Source organism: Arvicola amphibius, chromosome X, assembly GCF_903992535.2.
Source record: "Arvicola amphibius chromosome X, mArvAmp1.2, whole genome shotgun sequence".
NCBI classification, from domain to species: Eukaryota; Metazoa; Chordata; class Mammalia; order Rodentia; family Cricetidae; genus Arvicola; species Arvicola amphibius.
The window spans coordinates 40,025,843-40,050,717 of NC_052065.1; the positions used below are offsets into that span (position 1 = coordinate 40,025,843).

Below are 24,875 nucleotides of genomic sequence, written 5' to 3' on the forward strand. Positions count from 1 at the left end.
CAGTTTTTTTTTGTAGTATGATATAATAAATCTCTGGATTCCCTCAGCATCTGTTATTATGTTCCTTTTTTCATTTCTGATTTTGTTAATTTCGATATTCTCTCTCTGCCTTTTGATTAGTTTGGATAAGTGTTGCCTATCTTGCTGATTTTCTCAAAGAACCAGCTTATTGTTTCCTTGATTATTTTTACTATTTCCTTTGTTTCTATTTTATTGATTTCAGCCCTCTATTTGATTATTACCTGTCATCTTTGCATCCTAGGTGAATCTGCTTCTTATTGTTCTAAAGTTTTCAGTTATGCTGTTATGTCACTAGTGTGAGATTTCTCCACTTTCTTTATGCAGGCACTTAATGCTATGAACTTTCCTCTTAGTGATGCTTTCATAGTATCCCATAGATTTGGGTATGTTGTGTCTTCATTTTCTTTGAATTCTATGAAGTCTTTAGTTTCTTTATTTCTTCCTTGACCTAGGGGTAGTACAGATGAGCACAGTACCATTCAATTTCTATAATTTTGTAGGCTTTCTGCAAGTAGTGTTTAATTCTAACTTTAATCTTTGGTGATCCTGTAAAATACAAAGGGTTACTCCATTTTTTTATATATCTGTTGAGGTTTGCTTTGTTACTGAGTATGTAGTCAATTTTAGATTAGGTTTCATGAGGTTGCTGAGAAGAGGTATATTCTTTTCTGTTTGGGTGGAGTTTTCTGTATATATCTGTTAAGACCATTTGAGTCATGACATTGGTAAGTTGTCTTATTTCTCTGTTAAGTTTCTGTTTGGTCCATTGTGGAGAGTGGGAAGTTGAAGTCTACTACTATTTGTGTTTATGGTTTGATGTACAATTTATGCTTTAGTAATGTTTCATTTGCATATGTGTGTGTGCTTGTATTTGGGGCATAGATGTTCATTTAGGATTAAGACTTCATCTTGATAGATTGTTCCTATGATGAGTATAAAATGTCTTTCTCCATTTTATCTGATTTATTTTACCTTGAAGTCTATTTTGTTCGATATTAGAATAGTTACATCCACTTGTTTCTTAGGTCCATTTGATTGGAAAATATTTTCCCAACTCTTTGCTCTGAGGTAATGTCTGTCTTTGAGATTGAGGTGTGTTTTTTGCATACAGCAGATGAGTGGATCCTGCTTTTGTATCCATTCTCGTAGCCTGTTTCTTTTTATAGGTGATTTGAGTCTGTTGATAAGAATAGGTATTAATGAGCAGTGATTTTTTTTATATCTGTTATTTTCAATGGTAGTGTTTTTGTGTTTCCTTTCTTTGGGGTTTGTACATGTGAAGTTGTCTGTTGCCTTTGGTTTTGTGGGTGTAGTTAGCTTCCTTGCATTGGATTTTTCCTTCTAGTACTTTCTGTAGGGCTGGATTTGTGAATAGGTATTATTTTAAATCTGTTTCTTTTTCATGTAACATCTTTTTTTCTTCATTGATGGTAATTAAGAGTTTGTTGGGTATAGTAATCTAGACTTGCATCCATGGTCTCTTAGTGTCTACAGAACTTCTGTACAGGACCTTCTGGCTTTCATTGTTTCTACTGAAAAGTCTGGCAAAATTCTCATAGGTCTGCCTTTATATGTTACTTGACCCTTTTTCTTTGCAGTTCTTAATGGCCTTTCTTTATTCTGTATGTTTCACATTTTGATTCTTATATGGTGAGGGGAATTTCTTTTCTGGTCCAGTCTATTTGGTGTTCTGTAAGCTTCTTGTACCTTCATAGGGATATCCTTCTTTAGTTTGAGTTTTCTTCTATGATTTTGTTGAATATATTTTCTGTTCCTTTGAGCTGGAGTTCTTCTCCTACTTTTATCCATATTATTCTTAGGCTTTTTATCATAACTCAGATTTCCTGGATGTTTTGTGCTAAGAATTTGCTGTATTTAATGTTTTCTTTGACCAATGAATCTGTTTCTTCTATACTATTTTAAACACCTTAGATTCTCTCTTCTATCTCTTATATTCTCTTGGTTATGCTTGCCTCTGTAGTTCCTACTCATTTATCTAGAATTTTCATATCCAAAATTTCCTCAGTTGGTGTTTTTTGTTGTTGTTGCCTCTGAGTCACCCTTGAAGTTTTGAACTGTTTGATCTGTTTGCTTCACATGTTTGATTGCTTTTTCTTGGGTTTTTTTTTTTTTTTGAGAGACATATTGAGTTCTTAAAATCTTTTGTGTGTCTTTTCCATAAGATTATCAAATTTTAACCTGTCCTTCTTAATGTGCTTGATGTATCCCATAAACTTATCATACATGAATAAAGATTTGATGTGGAAGTAATTCTGACTGATATATAATTCCAAATGACCTCTCTATTTTCCAAATTTCCAGAAGGATGGTGAGCATTCGATTTTCTATATGTACCTACTAGACTCTTGTCACTTAATGCATGAGCATTTCTTCTAATTTTTGAATTTTAGGATTTTAGGGATACCCTTTCATCAAATATCCCCAGTTTATCTACACTGATTCTAGTATATCTTAATGAGATATGAAATTCATTCAACTAATACAGAGTTACTCTTTGCAGCATTTTAAGACCTTACTATGGAATGCATAAGGTGTTCTAAATGTTTAGAAAATAGAGGAAAGGTATCAGAGGAAAAATATTCTCTTTTTATCCTTTTTTAATCCAGTAATAAGGTAAAATCTACTCTTTGCAGCTTACTGCTTTTACTATTAGCAGACTAAATAATGCATTGTATATTAGAAGGGAACACATTTATGCATAAAAAGAATATATCCATGTACACCAAATATCTATTAGAAGAGGCTAGGATTTGATAATATCATAACATCAAAATCTAAATGTGTCTTTAATAATAAAGATTTATATTTCTCAGTCTTTTAAGTGAAGTGAGATGGTTCACAAAACAGTAGGAAAGGAAAGCAGAAAATTAAGTGTTGACTCCTGTAGGTTTACAGCCAGAAGTGTCACATGTCTTTTATGGTCACATTAAATTATCTAAGGCAAATCAGGTGGACAACCTGAGCTTATCAATGTGATAGGTTTCATTCTACTATGGTCCGGAAAATATGCTTGAAATTTTATTAATTATTTTAATGGTGCTTTAAGTGTAACATGCTGAGGTCCTTGATGCAGAAACATTGAAAGTTAAAGAGTGAGGTTAGGGCTTCTGAAAAGTATTATCTATTAAACCTTTATAGGAAGCTGTGAAAAATTCAAGCACTTGGGACACAAAGAAAAGAGAGAAGAAACTTGACACCAACCTGGCCTACAGAGTAGGACCCTATTCAATCTTACCACACAAAGAAATCACTTAAGGTGTGTTGATCAAGGAATACAAATGAGAGAGGAATTCCCCCAGTTGTTTTTCAAAATACTTTTCTTGGTGCAATGATAACAAAGCAAATGTGGTTAGCATAGAAGGAACAAGGTGAGGTCAGTGAGAGAGTAGATTCTATAAAAGAAATAGGAAATATTATCTACAGGTCCATGATATACCTGGAATGTACTCTAAGTGAAAGAGATAATCACTGAGAAATTTTGATTTTCTTTAAGCTTAGCCATTGCCAACATGCATATCTTCACTATGTTGTTTATGAAAGCATTTTCTGTTTTTCCTTTCCTGACTACTCTGATGAACTAGATACTTGAACATATCATTGATTGTCATGTTTGCATTCCCCAGAATTTACTACACTATTTAGTAATAATTAATTATTTGTACCCCCTTGTCTTTTTTGTTTTATCTGCCACAATGTTTACTGCCATACACTTTCCAAAGCTTTGGGGCTCAGTGATATTTCTCTAAAGTATCAGTCATGTTTGAAATGACACAAAGGCATTTTCATATTTTTGCTGTGTAGTTTCCCTACATTTTCTCTATTGGTACATAGTTCTTATCATGGAAGGATAAATAGGATCTTTAAAATTACAAATATTTTGCAATCTTTTTCCTTAGAAGTGGACATGGAGTAATGGGCACTAATTGAGTTTAGAGTAAAAGAAATTATTTGCCTTTCATAGCGTACCACTTCTCTGTGGCAAGAGGCCCTATTTAAGGTTCATAGAGGAGATTGTGATTTCCACACCTGGAGCATTCATCTTAAAAACAGAAATCTTTTTTACACACTCTCTGGAGGTAACAGAAAATAATGTAATCATGTAAGCAGAGTTTCAGGAGGAAGAAAATATCAAAGTTCCAATTCTGTATTTAATACTTACTAGATTTTTTATCTTGAATTTTTTCCTCAGGTTCTCTGCCTCTTAATATTAATAGAGTCCACCCTATGTATAACCCACTGTCACATATTAAGTGCTCCATAAAGTTAAGTTGTTTTTATTATTCATCCTCCTTGAAAGTCAGTGCTCATACTATGGCTTTAGGCTATCTGTGATTTAATGGGATGATCTGAAACCTACTGAGCTCCCTTTGGAAATAAACTGTCTTTTGCTTTTCCCAGAAAGATTTTATTCTGCCATTTCTCATAGACCAGCCCCATAATAACTTACTAACTGCTGTAGAATTCTTGGCAGCATCATTTTTCTTTTTTAGTATTTTGAGCAAAGCCTGAATGAAATGGTTAGCACATTCCTGTTTCCAGAACCTTAACAAGCAATGTTACTACTGAATAAAAAGTAATGTATGTATTATGCTTTGTCCACTATGAAAGTCAGAGCTGTTCACCTGTCAAGTATAACAGTGAGTAAGAAACCACTATTTAATAACAACCAACAATAAAAATTATGGATTTTTTCTCATTGGTAACCTTACATATGCTTATTTTGTGTTCATTGTAAAAATTTTATTTAGAAATGCAGAAGTCATCCATCCAAGTTCAGAAATGAGAATTTATAAATAGCAAAACATCAATGGTTTAAAGGACAATTCTTTTACTGTCTGATTATAAGACAATGTCTTTCTTATTATAAAGCAAAAATATAGTTCTGAGCAAATATTTAATACTTCAATTGAATGTGGAAAAAAATTAATTTTCTCAAGAAATCTCCAAAACCAAACATTTATTGTAGTTATAAAATTAAAGATGATAATTTTCACACTGTTTGTTATATAGGAAGTTACAACACACCATCAGTCCCATTCCAACTGGTCTTGTGATCTCCCGTTAGATCTGTCCCACCGTCTCAGTGGGTGAACACACCCCTCACGGTCCTGCCTTTCTTGCTCATGTTCTCCCTCCTTCCGCTCCTCATCAGGACCTTGGGAGCTCAGTCCAATGCTCCAATGTGGGTCTCTGTCTCTATCTCCATCCATCACCAGATGAAGGTTCTATGGTAATATTCAAGATAATCATCAGTTCTTTCTAACAAAAAACATTTATTCAAAATTCAAAACATATCAAAAATATTATCTCACCAAAACATCTTTTTAAATATCTTTTTGCAATTGTCTTTTCAAGAAAGTCTGTTAGTCTATTGTCTGTTATTACTATATGGTATGTATAACGTCCTTGTACAATTATACCTTTGCTTTACAGCTATTTGGCTTTAATTACCTATAAAGAAATTTGGGGGACTTTATGATATTTCATTTTGTAGGGTGTCATAGGCTTTGATAACATGTAGCTCTTTTGCTTCTTCTTTGGAAAGCATGTATGTGTAGTAGTTTTGCTTTCTTTTTCTTTCCTTTTTCCTTTTTTTTGAGACAGAAGGAAGAATCTGGGAAATCAGTGCCATCTAGCTTAAATCCTAAGACAATTCTTGCTTATGGACTATAAGAATTTAATTATATACTCACCATTTTCTTTCCTCCAGGGAACAAATCTGAGATTCAGTTATTGTCCAGATCTTCCCAGTGCTGTCAGGCTCTGCCTACTATGAAGTGTGACTTATTAGAAATCATATCTTTATTCATTTTCTTCTTTTCCCCATTCTGTCATCATTACTTTTTTTTCTCCAGATTACTGTATAAAGCCTGTTCTGGGTTAGTCTCCTATGTAGAAACTTCTATTTCAGGATCTGATGTTTAAGGATCTTAACTAAGGGTATATGAACCTTATTTTAAATGCTAGATTTCTTTTCTACTTCTTATAATACTCAGCATATGTCCAGAGTTTAGATATTTTCAAATGTCAGCAGAATAAAGAATTTACTTCTATTTCAGAGATAAGTATACAATGATGCCAGAGAAGAGAAGAGAAAATATGTGCTATTGGTTTCTGGTCTTACAACCTTCCCACCCATGTCTTCAGAATTTAAAGAATATAGAAAATTATCAAACAATAAGTATTTGGATTTTAAATACAGTATCTTGAATTTATCATTCATCCACACAATGTATTTGTATACACTTAGGTCTTCACATAATCTTTTAGATAATTTTTTGTGGTTCTGGAGGTTGAACCTAGAAACTCATTGATGCTTAGATAAATACTGTACCACTGAACTAAAGACCAGATGAAATTTCTTTAAGGCAATTTACTTTGTTGATTTAAAATGTAAGGTTTCCCTTTACAATCACGAATACCAGGAAAATTGAGGTGTTTTCATTAAAGCCATTTATATGTGGTATTATCTTCCTTTTATTAAATAGTTGTTCATCTAAAATATATGAATTGAGACAAGAATTACTGCTGAATATTTCAGAGTTTACACTTTCAAAAGTGACTTTAATTATAATTTTTTTAAAAAAATATGAGTAAAAATTGGTTAATTTCTCAAATAGGGTCCATAGGCTTTATTCAGTTAATAAGCACAGGAAGGCTTGGTAACTCCCTGAACAGAAGCAGAGCAAGAGCTTTATGGATTTACAAAAGATTGGGGTGTGAGACAAGATGCAATTTTCCTTTACAATTACTTTAAAACTAGAATTAAAATGCATTTTGATATTTTTAAAGAAGGTTATTGTTTGATTTACCACTTATTCATAATTGCCACAATATTTCCATATCTTCTTTTGCAAATTATAGAAATTTGAGGTGGTACTGGATTACATTAAGTTTAGTTGTTGGCCAAAGTATTCCTGTGGATATCCTGAAACAATCCAGGCTGCTGCTATAATAGAAAGTCACTCTCTAAAAACTTACAGTGGAAACCCCCTTGCTGAGGACAAAATCCACAGAGATTATTGAATGTAGAGAGCTGGTGCAGACATGGAGTCTTCAACCAATACTTTTTACTTCAGCCCAAGACTATACCCTGCAGGCTACAGAAAGAGAAATGTGGACACCAACTCAGTCACAAAGCACTCTAAATACAATCTCTCCTAATTGCAAGATGTGCTGGTGCGAAGATTTCACAGAACTTATGGGAGTGACCAAGAAATGTTTGGAGACCCAGGCCATGAGCTTCAGCCCATGTTCTATACTGCCTACATTGCCAGGAAAGAGACTGGATAATCCAGAGACCTAGGGTCAGAACAAAAACAATGATAAAAAATTAAAGAAAAAGCACAATGAAATGATTCCTAATGATATTCTGCTGTACAGATCAATGCTTTGTCTAATTGTCATCAAAGAGACTTCCTGCAGGAGTATATGGGAGCAGTTGCAGAGATGCACAGTCAAACATTAAGCAGAGAGAGTGTCTAAACTGGAATCTCTAACATGTCCTTCTCTTTGGAATTCAGAGAAATCCTAAGAACAGGGGGAGGACAGATTACAAGGTAGGTGCCAGAGGGATCAAGGACAGCAGGAGAACAAGGGCCATTGAATCAAATAAGCAGGTTATATGGGCTCATAGAGATGGAAGCAGAAAACATAAGGACTGAATGTATCTTTACTAGGTTCTCTGCATTTGTTATGACTGTTAGCTTGGTGGTTTTGTGGGACTCATAACAATGATAGCTGTTATTTCTCTGAATCTCTTGCCTGTTCTTGACACATTTTTGTCTGATTGTGCTGACTTTTTAGCCTTAATAGGAGGATTTTTGCCTTTTTTATTACATCTTGTTTTGCCCCATTTGACTGTTTTCTCTTGGAGGCCTGATCTTTTCTAAAAAGGAAATAGGGAGTGGGTGGATATAGGGGAAAAGAATAGGATTGGAGGAGCTGGAAGAGAGAGGAAACAGTTGTAGGAATGAATTTTATGACAGAAGAATCTATTTTAAATAAAAATAAAAGAAAAAAAGGAAAGGACAAACTAATAGAGACAAAATGGGAGGAAGTGGAAATTAGAAACCACTGAAAAAGTCAGTGATCAAATCAAGTGATATTAGGATTTATTAAATCATTTTCAGCTTGATTTTCGAGAAAACACCAACTGGTAAAATCTGGCCCAGCAGTGGGAGGGAAGAAGGGCTGGGAGGACCCAGGGGCCCAGGATTTAGAAGCCAAGGTAGCTTCGAAGGAAGATAATACAGCTACCAAAAGCTCTAGCCCTGATCGAGGCTTCCAGGCTTATGGAGATAAGGCAAAACATAAGGAATGAATTCCAGTCGCCATGTTTGGCCTCTTTGTTAAGGTCATAAAGATCATGAGATCTACCTATTCTCCCTTCCCATTGGGGAATCTGAGATTATTGATATTTTTCATGGATGCATACTTAAAGAATGAGTTAGTAAAGATTATACCTCTGCAGACGCTGACTCTGGCTGACCAGCAGACCCACTTCAAGATTTTTTGCATTATTAGAGAATACAATGATCATGTTGGTCTTCCTGTTAAGTGCTCCAACGTGGTAGTCACTCTCATTTGAGGGGCCAACATCTTGGCTAAGCTTTCTGTTGTCCTTGTGAGGAGAAGCTACTGGGGAAACAAGATTGGCAAGCCACACAGTATTCTGTACAAAGTGACTGGCAATTTTGACTCTGTGTTGGTACATTTTATTGCTGTAGGAAATTATACAGCCAATAGATAGCCTTTAAGTTAACAACCCACTGGAGAATGGCCTCTTATACTTTTTATGGTGATGTAAAGCACGTGTCTGGTCTCTTTGTTCCAGCTGCGGGATTCAGTTTCTCTTCTCCGTTCCAGCAGAGGATTCTGATTTCTGAGTCTACCCTTAAATAAACAACTGCCTATTATTCTCAATTCTTAGCTACTGTGGGATTTCTTTTAAGCATCCTTTTTATATGGAGCCTATGTGGATTCGGACTCCACACCTACTGGGTAGACGGCCTAAAGGCCTAGCCAGTCCATGGCACAGAAATTCTCCCAATCACACCTGCTTGACTGCTTTACCTAAGCAGTTTTTTGTAGAATTCCCCTCCACAGCTGATCTTGTGCATGCGGTAACTTGGAAGTTTCCCAAGCACACACAGGAATGCCACATTTCCTGACATGGTTCCCTGGCATGGTTCCTTGCCACATAGCAACCTCTGCAGTTTTCAGTTTGTGCTCTATGCCCATGAGTTCTGGGTTTCTTGCTCCATATATAGAATTGATTTAATTGCTTTTAATTTGTCAAACAAAGCATATTTCTCAGTATTTAACCTGTACTAAGGCAGGAAAATAAAGCAGCTCAGAACCATTCATGTCACCACCGTCACTACCATGACTCTGCAACCAGGACATCTGATAGAAATAAAGATTATTACATCTAAAACAATTTACCATATCTCATAATAGGCAATTAATAAATCAATATGACAGACTACAGGAGTATTAAAACTTTTAGTAACTTTTTTGCTAACAGTATGGATAATAGTCTGTGAGGCTTATATGGTTATGGTGATACTTAAATTTATTGGGAATTGGGGCTCAGTTTTTTCTTCATATTCTATCATGAAGAAAGAATGTGGTAATTTTAGGAATTGTAGAAGGAAACGGCGGGCTGTGTCCCGCCACCCGGCTAGCTTTGCCCAAAATAATTACACAGAAACTGTATTCTTTTAAAACACTGCCTGGCCCATAGTTTCAGCCGCTTATTGGCTAATTCTCATATCTTGCTTTAACCCATATTTAGTAATTTATATAGCACCACGAGGGGTGCCTTACCAGGAGAGATCTTAACCTGCGTCCATCTTGGAGAGCAGCATGATGACTGCCTGAAGCGTCTCCCCAACTCTCCCAGAATTCTGTTCTATCTATTCCGCCTACCTAATTTTCTGTTCTCTTAAAGGGCCAAGGCAGTTTTCTTTATTAATAATGAAAGTAACTCATAGATACTCCTCCATCAAGGAATGATACAGTCTTTACAAACTAATAATGAACAGCTCGTTGGCAGGATTAATACCATTAAAAATCAAAAGTTACCTGAAAGAAATAATACTATTGAAAAGGATAACATTAATTTGATAGACAAAATTGAATCCATATCTATGGGTACTAATAAATTACCTGAAAGAATTCATACTGTTGAATTTAACAATCAAAATTTGTTAAAAAGTTATAATAAGTTAGCAGATATAGTATCTCTTCAGGATGGCAATCTGAATGCTATCCAAGTAATGTCCAAGGATGAGGTGTTATCTTTAAAGGAGAAACTTCAGACCTTGGAATCACATGTGCAGAATGAGGACCAGAGGCTAGGTGCCTCAATAAAATCACTAGAAATATATACAGGTCAGGAGATTCCAGCTTTACCAAAGACAATGGTAAAAAGATTTGAAATAATTGAGGAAATTATTGGAGCTGATGAACAGGGAAAGAAGGCATGAAGACAGGATTCAACATCGCCGAGAGCTGTCTGAGATGTTTTATCCATGGTTTTAGCTTCCTACCCTGTAATCTACTCTGACAAAGCATCAAGTTCTAAAGTCATAAAACAATCTGAAGAAGGTAGATGTATACCTATAGGAATGAATAATGTAAAAAAAAAATAAGCAAACTGTTGTTACATATGGCTTACATTCCACATTTGTTAGGGAGATGATAAAGACATGGTCTTCTAGCCTCAAAGAAACATCACATAATTGGATACAGTTAGTTTCAGCAGTCCTAGATGATGGGCCCCAGTTGATGTTTAAACATTATTTCAGAGAAGAAGCAAAAAATTTGAAACTACAGAGAAAAGCAAAAGGCCTTGAGATTTCCCAAGATCAAATTCTTGGTGAAGGCACATATCCTGACCCACAGGTTCAAGCTCTTTACAATGAATAAATCTTGTCCCTATGCCACAAAGTAGCCTTAAATGCGTGTCACAGGATTCAAGAACAAGGACATTTTATTGAATTATATACAAGGATAAACAGGACCAGAGAGAACTGTTTAGTGTCTTTTTACAAAGATTAACTAAGGCTTTAAAAACAGAAGTAACAGACCCAGGTGTTAGACAAGTACATATTAAATCTCTGCCTTTTGAAAAATGCCAACTTAGAAAGCAAAAGGATACTTGAATCCTGCAGAGACTCACACATTGAAGTTTTAATTTTCATTGTAGCAACATTTAGAGGTTATATATTGAAAGGAAATTGAGTAAACTTGACATGACCCTCATCTATGGATTAATTAATGATTATATCTGAGCTTATACCTCCATCATTGTAGAATCAGAATTAAGATCCCTAGTGCTTGAACTATTTATAATCTGTCTAAGTTGTTGGATTTTAGGTTTAGTGAGAGACACTGACTCAAAATCAAGAGTAGAAAGTGGTTAATATAGCCTGTATCCCACAAATAAATAAATCTCTGAACACACATGAAGATATATATGCATATAAAAACACTGCTTAAAACCATCACTTTAGTTCACGTGAAAATATTATTGCTATTTCTTATTTTTCATGTTAAAACTGTTTCAATATTCATAAAAATATCTAGGTCAGGAGAAGTAGACAAGATTTTAACTGTATTCTAGACAAAAGTAAATTATTAGAAAATTAATTTTGGAATTTTGTAGATATGAACTAAATATGAAAATTACTGACTTTTCTACTGAATAAAGGCTTTCTTTTCAAAAACTCAATATACACATTTAATGTTTACTTTTAGAATATTCATATTTTCTAATTTTATCTATTCTTATTGATACACTAAGCTATGAAGAAGGTCTTTTTTGTTATTGGTGTTCATATATATGTCGGATTGGCAATAAATTGGAATTCCTGCCTCTTTATTTATTTTTTCAATATCTCATTGTAAGAAGAAAGAAATTTAAGTCCAGGATGATTTCAAATAATAATATTTCTCTGTGTTAGAACTATTATATAATTTTGCATTTATTATTCTATTTAAAATTTTTGTGGGTAGGAGGGAGAATTGGTGATTCCATACTAGGATAACTGGATTTTGCTTTCAGGTTGCTAAAGAAGTTAAGAAGAAGTATTACTATGTCACTGAATTATGACTGAAAAATCTGTAATTTTCCATGATTTCGATATAACTAAATGTATAGTCAATTAAATGGTAAAATAGATAACAATGAGAAGATCATTGGAAAATTGTGTCTTTATGCTAGAAAACTATAAGTGGTTAATATGTTATTCTTTCCGAAGATTACTATCTCCTAATTTTTGATACCTCATCATAGGTGTAGAAATGAATGTTAAGACTCCTAAGATAGAAAGAGCCAGAAGAAACAAGCTCCACCAGGAGCAGAAGCCAGGAACAAATCCAGCCCTGGGAGCCAACCCAGTCCTGGACCCTGGCAGATCAGAATTGAGCCAATGACCTGACTCAGATTCTGTGATTTCCACTGGAACTGGAATGGGACTGAACCAGCTACCTGAGACACAGAGAGAACAAGCTCCACCAGAAGCTGAAGCCAGTAGAAAACCTAGTTTTGGGACATGGGCAGATCAGGATTGAGCCAGCTACTAGATCCAGTGTCAACAATCTTCACTGGAACAGGTACAGGGGAGTAGCCATTGAGTGAGTGAGCCAGAACCAGAGACTGTTGAGGGTCCAGATGTGAATCTGGGACCTTCAGGGGAGTAGACCTAAGCCAACACTTCAGTGGGTCTGGGTGAGAGTCTAGGACCTCCCAGGAACTATGACAGAGCCACGACCTCTGTTAGCCTGGGTGTGGGTAAATCTGGGTCCTCTGAGGGAATAGGCAGGAACAAGGGATCTCAGCAGGGCCAGATGCAAGTCTGAGACCTCAGAGAGAATAGTACTGAGCCAGGTCCTCTGTGGGTTTGGGCATTGGTCTGGGACATCAAAGAGAATAGGCAGGATTCTGGAACCCCTGCATGTCCGAGCACGAGTCTGGGACCTCTGAGGTAGTGAGCAGGAACTCTGCAGGTTCGGGTGTACCCGATCCTGGGACCTCTGAGGCAGTAGACCAGAACCAGAAACCTTTTCAGGTCCAACTCCAACCCAGGGACTTCTGCAGGAGGGAATTCAGACCTGCATTTACAGAAACACAGGAGTGTTAATGAACAAGACTCCCAGGACATTGAAAGCCTGAGGAAACAAGCTCCACCTGGAGCAGAATCCAGGAGCAAATTCAGCCCTGGGAGCCAGTCCAGTTCTAGAACATTGGCAGATCAGGACTGAGCCAGCGACCAAAGTCAGTGATCTCCATAAGAACAGGTCCAACTCCAAGCCAGGGATTTCTGCAGGAGGAGATCCAGACCAAGATTTACAGAAACAGATTAAAGCCAGCAGTCTAGGCCAAAGTAAGTCTCAGACAGCAAATTCTAGTGGAACAGACCAAAGCACAGGAGCACTGAGCTATTTCCAGGAATAGGAATAACCAACTGGGTAACTAGAACTCTGACACTGACTGTACCATGAGGAACAACCATTTGAGCTTTGGATTCACTGGCACCTAGAAGATTATTTAACAGAATCTCAAACAGCCCCAACTTCAATTATTAGAGGAAAAGATGAGTAGAAAAGGTAAGATCACACACTATACCACAAAGAGCAATACAAGACCAGTAAAACCTAAAGACCCTACAAAAGCAAGACCTGAGCAACAAAATATGGATGAACCAGAAGAAAATGATCTAAAAAATAACCTCAAGAGAATGTTTGAAATTCTTAAAGATAAAATGAGAAATTCCCCTAAAGAAATTGAGGAAAAAAAAAAAAACAAAAAATGGAAGATATCAGCAAATCACTCAAAGAAAACTAAGAAAAAGAAATCAAACATATAAAAGAAACTATTCAGGATCTGAAAACTGAGATAGAATCAATATAGAAATCACAAGCTGAAGGAATTATAGAAACAGAAATCATGAGAAACAGACCAGAAACCAATGTGTTCAAGTGTACTTCCTACTTTCTCTTCTGTAAGGTTCAGTGTGGTTGGCTTTATGTTGAGGTCTTTGATCCATTTGGACTTGAGTTTTGTGTGTGGTGATAGATATGGATCTATTTTCATTTTTCTACATGTTTATATCCAGGAAAATGGATGGAACTAGAAAACATTATTTTGAGTGCGGTAACCCAGATACAGGAAGACAATTACTCACTCATGGGAGGATTGAAGGGAGGGGGGAAGAGTCAGGGAGCAGAGAAAAATGTAGAGCTCAATAAATATCAATAAAAAAGAAATTAATGTTAGAGAGTTTGAACAAATAAAATATGAAAAAAATAGGAGACCAAGTCAAAAGAAACTTTCCAAATTCTAAGAGACAGAGGCTGAAAATGATTGGGGGTTTTGAGATGTTCTCATGTATTGATGTTGGCATCATTTTGGAAATACTGCATTTATCCTATATACAGTTTCTAGGGCAAAGCCTAAGCATAAAGTAGAAGATTGAAGGAGTAAAAATGAAGACTAATTGAATGTTATTGTGGGGGCCAGCCATGATAATCTAAGTTTGATCAGGTCACCTAAAGGAAGTTGTTTATTTCCAACCATTATCACCTGGGACTCTGGCCATGGATGGATGTAAATGATGTCCAGAGTTTCCATAGTTTACCTAGAGACAATGCCTGGCAGGCCGAGATTGCTTGCCTCCCACCCCAGGGCAGACCATTCAAAGGAAATGCCTGACATTCCAACTGCTGTAGATAGGATCACCTCACCAGAAAACCCCTAGACAAAAGTCAGTCAGTCAGGGGTCCTGAACCTCAGAGACCCCTCTCCCCCACCTTTACTATTATAAAAAACCAATTCTAATTGAGCTCGGGGCTCTTCAGATATTCCAATATGTTTGACCTGCAGAGAGACGGAGTTTGCAAACTTGATTAAATTAAAGGCTCTTTTACTTTTACATATGGGACTCAATCTCTTATATTGGCTTTTGTGGAGACCCCATGGATTTGGGCATAACAGTTATATTTCTTATCCTTCCAGCAACTGATTCAGACATTTATTTTCATTATTTACATTAATGCCTTGCCAGGTAAATTACAATTAATGCTTTTTCCCCAGTCAAAATATCCAAATGATTTAGTTAATTTTCATTAGATTTTTATTGTCTTTTTTTCTTTTTTAGAATTTCGTACAATTGTCCCACACACTGAAAGACCTGGATAAATCCAGTCCCCTCTAGCAGAAAGAATAGAGCCAAAAAAAATCTATCAGGGAGAGAAGAACCAAAAATCTAGGTTAACCAGTTTAGTGACTCTGTTCCAGGAACTAGCTGACCATAAAGATAGATTATAATCTTGAAAAATGGGGAGTTACCCCCTCGTAATAATCACTGGTATTTTTGGGAATTTCCAATGATGCCCTCCCTACTCCCTTTGCATTGCGATTTCTTCTCCTAAATACCCCCTCTTCCAGTGACTCAGGGTCGAACTCCTCTACCCCTGCATGGGAAATTAGTTTCGGCCCCAGCTGGTTCCTATCAATAAACTACGTGTGATTGCAGCAAGGACCATCTCCTGGGAGGTCGCGTTATCCCATAACTTGAGTGAGAGTCTCCCTGCTCAGGGGGTCGTTCATTTGGAGGCCCGTCTGGGATTGGTGACCACCCTCATCTCTGGAGACCCACTTGGAGGTGAGACATTGTCTGTGTCTTTGTTCTGTGTCTTTGTGTTTCTGTGCCGGCTGAATTCAGATTCTGTACTTTCAGTTTTGGAAGGAGATGGACGGAATGATCAGCAGATGTGCTAGGAGATCACCGACTGCTGCCCTCTGGGACATCCCGGGAGGTCAGGAGGGACGCCAGTTATACCTGAGAGATTCCCATCTGGGTGCTGGTGAGGATATGGAAGTTCTCCTGGATTGGAGGAACTATATGCCCTCTCGGCTGTCTGTATTTCTGGAATGATTTTGTCTGTCTAGGTTTTGTTAGACTTTGTTTGTGTGTCTTCTGTCTTTGTTTTGTCTTACTTGTGCTCTTGACAATGGGGCAGACTATGACAACCCCTCTGAGTTTGACTCTGGATCATTGGACTGAGTTAGGACTAAAGTACACAACTTGTCAGTTGAGATTAAAAAAGGGCAATAAAAGACTTTTTGCTCCTCAGAGTGGCCTGCGCTTGATGTCGGCTGGCCTCCAGGGGGCACTTTTGATTTAATCATTATTCTTATAATTAAAGCTATTGTTTTTCAGGAAGGACTGGGATCCCATCCCTATCAACAACCATACATTACTGTGTGGCAAGATTTGGTCCAGGATTTCCCACCTTGGGTTAAGCCCTGCATACGCGGACGGAAGCCAGGCTCCCAAACTTTTGCTCTCCCAGAGCCGGAGAGCCACCTGAATGGCTGAGCCCTCCACCACCCCCTTACCTGCTGCCCCAGATGCCTGATCCTGGTGCTAGCGGTGAAGTGGGGAGGGGGCTGCGATGGGCACATGAAGTTGGCATGCTCAGAGTCCTGCACAGGGTCCTGGAAGACCAGATTCAACCCACCCCACCTCTATCCCCTCTAGTATTGGAACCGACCTGATAGGGACTTCAGTACAGCAGCAGGTAGGGAATGGCTGATGGTCTATCGCTGGGATCCCGCTGCAGGTCTCTGAGGAGCCGCAAGATGTCCCACTAATTTGGCCAAGGTAAGGGAGGTTCTTCAATGGCCAGTTGAACCACCATCTGTGTTTCTTGAACATTTAATGGAGGCTTACAGGCATTATACTCCCCTTGACCAAACCTCTGAAGGTCAGCAAGCAGTGGTAGCTATGGCCTTCATAGGACAGTCAGAATCAGATATTAAGAAAAAGTTACAGCAGTTAGAATGGTTGCAGGATTACACCTTGCAGGATTTGGTTAAGAAAGCAGAGAAAGTGTTTCATAAGCTGGAGATGGAGGAAGAGAAGTGAGAGAGAGGCTGGAGGCAGAGGAAAGAGAGGACCGGAGGGATTGTAGACAAGAGAGAAATTTGATTAGAATTTTGGCCACAGTGGTAGGAGAGAAAGGGAAGACAGGTCTTAGACAGATAGGGAACCTGGGCAACAGAAGACCAAAGATGAGTGAAGACAGACAGGGGTACCCCTTGGAAAGACAAAACGACATTGGGCAAGAGAATGTCCAAAGAAGACAGGAAGGGCCTCTAAGGTACTGGCCATACAAGAAGATGACTAGAGGGGATGGGGCCAGGACCCCCTCCCCGAGCCTAGAGTAACCCTGACTATGGAGGGGACCCCTATGGATTTTCTATTGGACACAGGGGCTGAACACTCTGTGCTGAAACAACCATCGGGGAAGCTAAAGAATACAAAGACTATATTAATTGGTGCAACTAAATATTTGTGGACCACCCTATGAACTGTAGATTTAGGGTGAGGACAAGTGACTCATTCCTTCCTGGTTATCCCTGAGTGTTCCACACCTTATTAGAAAGAGACTTGTTAACAAATTTGAAGGCCAAGATCAGGTTTACTCGAACTGGGACAGAGGTGATCAAAATCTTTTGTTGACCCAATGAGTGACCATCACTCCCGCACTATCCACAATCCCACTACCCTACTGCCCAAGACTGATGACTCCTCACCTACCCATCACTGTGATGACATTTTGGCAGAAGAGGCTGGCATGTGAAATGATCTGAAAAATCAGTCTTGGCCTGGAAATTCAAGCTTGTAGAAGGAGTGGCGGGGCTGCGTCCCACCACCCGGCTAGCTTTACACCCGAAATAATTACACAGAAACTGTATTCATTTAAATACTGCCTGGCCCATTAGTTTCATCCTCTTATTAGTTAATTCTCACATCTTCCTTTAACCCATATTTAGTAATCTGTGTAGCACCATGAGGTGGTCGCTTACCAGGAGAGATCTTAACCTGCATCTGTCTTGGAGAGGAGAAGCATGGCAACTGACTATGGCAACTGACTGAAGCGTCTGCCTTCTCTCTCCAGGCATCCTGTTCTGTCTACTCCACCCACCTATGTTCTGACCTATTGGGCCAAGAAGTTTCTTTATTAATTAACCAATGAAATTCCTCCATCACAAGCTGTTATATGGACAGCACCAGTTTCATGGTTGAAGATAAGCAGAAGGCAGGGGCAGCAGTGGTGGATAGGAAGCAAGTAATCTAGGCCAATGGCCTCCCTGAAGGGACATAATCCCAGAAAACATAACTTGTGGCTTTGATACAAGCTCTATGAATGGCAGAGGGGAAGTCTATCAACATCTGCACTGACAGCATGTGTGCTTTTGCCACTGCCCACATACATGGAGCAATATACAGACAAAGAGGACTGTTGACATCTGCAGGAAAAGACATAAAAAATAAAAAAGAAATTTTGAACCTCCTTGAAGCCATACATTTGCCAAAGAAGGTAGCTATCATATATTGTCCAGAACACCAAAAAGCTCGAGATGCTGTGGCTAAAGGAAATCAGATGGCAGACCTAACTGCTAAACAGGTGGCCCAAGGAGCAATGATCCTGGCAGTCAAAGAGCATAAAGATTATCATGGCCGGGCGGTGGTGGCGCACGCCTTTAATCCCAGCACTCGGGAGGCAGAGGCAGGCGGATCTCTGTGAGTTCGAGACCAGCCTGGTCTACAAGAGCTAGTTCCAGGACAGGCTCCAAAGCCACAGAGAAACCCTGTCTCAAAAAACCAAAAAAAAAAAAAAAAAAAAAAGATTATCATGATATCAGTGAAACCAACTATAGATATATCCCTGAGGACCATCAAGTTATGGGAAAATTAGGAGTGGTAAAGAAAACCCCATATGGGGCAGTAGAGACAGAAGGAGGAAAACTAATCCTCCCATGAAAAGAAGGACACAAGTATATTACCAACTTACATTACCTGACCCACTTGGGTGCCTAGAAACTAAAAGATGTGGTTAGGCCCTCTGACTATTATATTATAGGACTCTCTGACTTGGCAGAAGAAGTAGTCAAAAGCTGCAAGTCCTGTGCTATGACTAATGCAGGACACTCCATATATACTCCTGGGAAGAGGCTCAGGGCGACCAGCCTGGGGCCTACTGGGAGGTAGATTTTACAGAAATTAAGCCAGCCACATATGATAACAAGTACTTATTAGTTTTTATAGATACTTTTTTCAGGCTGGGTAGAAGCTTTTCCTACCAGGACTGAGACAGCCAATGTGGTAGCTAAGAAGATCATAGAAAAAAATCTTCCCGAGGTTTTAGGTTTGGATACCCAGGTAATTGGGTCTGATAATGGACCTGCCTTGTTGCCCTGGTAAGTCAGGGACTGGCCACCCAACTGGGGATCAATGGAAATTATATTGTGTTTACTGATCCAGAGTTCAGGTCAGTAGAAAGGATGATAGAACCCTAAAAGAGATTCTGACAAAATTGGCCCTAGAGATCGCCAAATGACTGGACAGCCTTCTTTCCCTTTGCCCTATTCTGGGTTTGTAATACCCCCAGGTGATTTACACTTTTATGACATTATATGTGGGGGGACCGCCCACCACCCACTTGCGTTGGGTGGAGTATATAATCCTGAATGCTATTCTTTCTAGTTTTTACTTGCCTGCCTAAAGGCTCCTGAAGTAGTCAGAAGCCAGATCTGGGAAACAATTGAAAGGAGTGATGCATCTCTGCCTGGATCCTATGCCTCCCATGTGAAGTGAGCTCCTGAACTAGCCAAATTGCAGTATCTGTGGTTTTAACAAGACCCACCAGTTAGGATGCTTGTGTTGGGGGACTAATCATAAGCTGACTCTTACTAGGTTATGTAATGAGATTCTTAAGAGCCTCCTAAGACTCCTGACCCCAGGGTACTTGATTCCGAGTTTAATAAATGATGTGCTTATAGGTACCAGGCCTGATACCTTGGCATATTGACATCAGATTCTAATGACGCCAAAGATTACTGTATGCTTGTACAACTGGTACCTAGGGTCTTTTATCATCCAGCTAGCATGCTTGAAAATGATTTTGACAAGCACTCACTCACTTTCAATGAGAACTTATTTCTCTGACACTAGCAGTAATCCTGGGTAGCTGTTGGTGTTGGCACAGGTACTGCTGCCACTAATACAGATCCCTCAAGTACTTGAATGAATTAAGAATAACCATGGATGAAGATTTGAGGGCTCTAAGAAGGAGATTATCCCGAGACTTGAGTGAGAGTTTTCCCTGCTCTGGGGGATCTTTCAACCCATTGTTCCAAGATTCACCTTACTTTTCCCTACTTACTCACTGTATGTACTATTTTCATTTTTGTTTATTTTCAAAAATGCCAACTTGTGATATCCATACATTATTGTATGTGTAGCCTTCCACTGATAGTGTGGTTAACTTACAGAGTTAACTCTTAAAGACAACTGAGCTCTGTTCTAGAAGTTACCAATTGTCAATACAATATCAGCTAGGGGTGGAGGCTAGTGCCCAACTCCCATTTCCAAGCTGGATTTAGTTTAGTTGAGGATATGTGTGGCTTGTGCATGTATTCATACCCACTATATGTTCATATGTGCCAATTTTCTGTGTTAGCCAGAGGGTATTGCTTCTTTGTAGTCATCAATTATGAAAAAGTTGAAGAGAGTACAACAGACGCAGAAAAGGTGCATTATAGGAAGGCAAGGTAGTGAAGAAAGTACAGAAAAATCTAAATAACACAAAAGCTCTGTAAAAAAATATGAAAATAAGACCATATATATAATTCATATAAGAATGGAGATGGAAATTTTTAAATATAAAAAAAATAAACCATGAGAATAAAAACAAGATATTTTTAAAACATTGATTATCCCATGATAGGATGACATTTTCCTACTAGACACTTCAGGCTAGTAAAATGGCCATTTAGGAATGGGTTAAATCTTTTAGAACTACCAGTGTGGTCCTAGAAACCCTTCAAATATTACAATCACTCTGAATTCGGTCTAAATACTCTCTGCAACTTTATGGTAAATACTGTGGTGCTGAGAATATACTTATTTAACTTCATTAGGACATGAGAAATCAAATTGATATTAACCTGGAAGTTTTATTCCCATTGGTTATCTTTATAGTGCTGGAAAATTCTATGCATGCCATCAGACGGGGAAAAATCATCATTGTTGCTTAGCTGAAGATCCTGTGAGATAAGTGATTTTTAATAATTGATTATATGATTACAATTATGGAAGTCACCAATCTGATTACAAGAGCATATCAGTTCAAGCACCCTCTCTACTTTTGCTAGGCGTCCTCATGGGTTCATCCTTGTAGATTCATAGGAGTTTCCCTGGAACCAGGTTTCTCCCTAATGCTGTAAGGCCCCTTCTATCAAGATACCTCTTACAATGCTCTCCCTCTCTACATCCATTCCCAAACTCGGCTGTTTTGATCCTTCACGTTGCCATCCCCCTACCCTAATTGTCATCATAGAACCTTTATCCAGTAACTGATGAAAGCAGATGTAGTGATCCAGAGCCAAGTACAGGGCCAAGCTCCAGGAATCCAGTCAGAAAGAGAGAGAAGAAATTATATGTGCAAGGGAGGAGGTCAAGAGCATGATGGGGAAACCCACAAAGACAGCTGAACTGAGGTTATGGGGTATCATAGACTCTAGACTGGCAGCTAGGGAATCTGTGTGGGACCAACCCCAAGCACTCTGCATATAGGTGACAGCTGTTACATGATGTGTTTGTGGAACCCTTAGCAGTGGGACCAGGATCTGTCCCTGGCACATAAAACTGGCTTTCTGCAACACATTCCATATGATGGGATGCCTGCTGCTCAGACTTGATACAGGGGCAAATGACCTTGGTTTTTGCCTCTACTTGATATGCCAGGCTTTGTTGCCTTTTTATGGGAGGCTTTAAGAGTTCTGAGGAGTTGATGCTAGGGGGGTAGAAAAAAGGTAAGTGAAGGGAATGGAAGAAGAGGATGGAGAGTAAACTGTAGTTGGTCTGTAAAATAAATTTAAAAATTAACATAAAAATAAATAAAATTTTAAGTGAAAAAAATGAGAATATAACCAAAATTTGACAAATATGTTTACTTTCTTTTATATAGGAGGCAATGTTTAATATTTTATGGACAGAACCCATTAACATAATCTAAATGTGAAACTATATTTGTTTTACATGGGAAAAATGTTTCAGACAAGCAACTCTTTCTCCACTCTGTGAGAGGCTTATTCAGCTTCTGAAGAACAGATGAAAATAGAATTAGTTGACCCATTTGAAAGTTTCTTTACCCCATAAGCATCTCTGCCAATGCAATAAACCAAATTAGAACAAATCAAAGCAAAAACCTAGGTTTAATGTATACAAATGCTCCCTGATGGCCTTCTATTACCCCAGAGAGAAGAGAGGGGAGTAAGACCAGAAAACCACATTTTTGAGGGGGGGTTAAATACCTTGTGGGAGTGTTCTTGAGCATCTCTGAGGCTTTCTTGGGGGTAGAGTCTGGACTTTTGACAACTTCATGGAGGGGGTTTGGGGTGGAACTTCCAACCGAACACTTTTCAATTGTTTAAACACAATAAAAATATTTTAAAATGGTCAAATTAGGCAATATATGTGACAAATGTATTTTTCAGATTTTCAGAGGAAACTTGCTTAAATCATAACACTTATGCATACATGCATGCACTATGCACACACAATCATATATATATATATATGCATGCCAGGGAAGTACTATACATAATTCTGCAAAGAAAAATCATAGGCTTTAACAATAACTTTTCAAGGTACTTCTGACTAGTGTAATTCTTAGATAGCTTTAAAATTAATTGATTTACCTGCGTATTTTACATTGTTTAAGGAATCCACATTTCTCGCTTTTTTTCATAATAATCCTATTCTGATCTTTTGAAATCCCTTTTTCAGCATTTTCCTTCTAACAAATAATAGTGAGTAGGAGACTCCATGAAGCTTTTCCGCTTGTAGTATGATTTTTTCCTTGGCTAAGTTAGAGAGGAGAAGATCGTGATAGTGTTTCCTTTTGTAGCTTCAGTGATGGAAAATCAAAGCTTAAAATTCACACTTGGGTGTCCCTTAGCTCTGTACTTGTGCTCATCCCACTCTTGTTCCTCTGAGTCTTCCCTATAAATGTAGCTGGAATGGCTGCACATTTGGCCTTTACAGTCTGTACAAAGAAAAGACAGAGAGAACTCAACTCTTCAGTATGTGCAGATGCTGCACCTCCTAAACCCACCTGCAGTGGCCACAGGAAAAAGGCATTGTGGAGTCTTTGCCTGGAAAACAATTTAACTTGTCTCCTACCATACCCAGAAAGGCAGGCAGTAGTTGAGGCAGAGTAACAGCAACAACATAAAGCAAGGAGTAGGGGTGGAAATAGCAACTATTCATTTCGTAAAACAGGAAAGCAAATTCTAGTAACAGTTGCCCTGAAGACAAATAAACCTCAAACATTTGTTCAGTTCTCTGTTATAAAACCATTTTTTTCACCCCAGAAGATGTCAAAAAAAATCACCAAAAAAAAAAAAAAAAACCCACTGAGCAATCGGAGTGAGAAAATTATGCCTCTGCAACCAGAATAATCATCTGATGTTCAGAAATAAGATTTTTATCAGTCCCATTTGGCCTTTCAGTTGTCTTATTAAGAGTAAATAGGCCAGCTGAAACAAGATTACTCATCCCTGATAGGCAGGAAAATAAAGACAAGTAGGCTGTTACATTCTTTACCCTGCCTACTATACTCCCCTATAAAATTCCTAAATGAGAACTTAACACAACGGGGACCTTCATCAGCTCATTTTCTTGTTTAAATCTTAATGCTGATATATACTTTGAGTTAAAATGTGGTACATGAAACCATTTACTATGTGTGTAGGATTTAGAAGGTAGTACAGTTAAAGATACTATAGAACATTTCTCTTTCATCCCATATCCAAAGCTCACCAACACTTTAAGTTGCATTTTGCAAAACATCACCAGCATGCAAAAAATGGATATATGTGTTTCTAAAAGATGTAGGGAGACTGAATCTGCTCAGCTGGACTTAAGGTCCAGATCATAGGGTAATTTTTCATAGATGAATCCTGGAGAATGTATGCCCTATGACATCATTTTCCCTCTTTGTAAAGTTAGAAACATTAGCAGATGAGACCTGAGGCAAATTATTACAACTTTCGTGGCCTCTGTATTTTATCTTTTGCCTTTGTTGAAAAATCTGTTTCCCTTCACTATGTCTATGTACTTTTTATTCATTTGTCCTTCCTAAGACAATTTAGTATGTGCTATGGGAAAATATATAATTTTAATGAATGTATGCCTTAAGCTTCATTCTTAATTGTGGAATAAACTATCCTATCAAAAACATTTCAATCTCCACCTAGTAGAAAGGATAATGCTCTTTAATGGAAACTAAGAAATCACAGCATGTAGTCCTTAACTTTACTGCTTTTCTGGGCCACTTTGCTATTGAGGGATTTTCCTGCAATTTGCTGAGAAGTCTCAAGGGTGAAAATAACACCTAATTTGCATGAGTATGTGGTCTGAATACTATGTGCAATTTAACTGTGGTCAAGCTACTTATTTCAGAATAACATTCCCATTGATCATTTTTTCTGCTGCAGTTTTTAATTGCGGTCTAGCATGACTAAAGAGCATTGTGCTGCAATTCAGTGCAAAATCTTTGGTGAACAGGTTCAGAAAGTAAGAGATTTTGAGTAACTAAGGAAGACTACCAGGTTGGATAATATATATCAGAATCATGAAAAATATGACATAAAATAGAAAAATAAAAAGAAACACATGGAGACGGCTCAGTACAAGTCCACAAACAATATTTTAAAGGGTTATGTTGTCCCTATATGATGCTACAGT

General features: G+C 38.0%; 1 pseudogene; it reads left to right on the top strand.

Moving 5' to 3' along the window:
• The window catches only part of LOC121677020, a 29,643-nt pseudogene extending 12,064 nt beyond the window's left edge, over positions 1-17,579 (top strand).
• Positions 17,580-24,875: the final 7,296 nt, after the last annotated feature.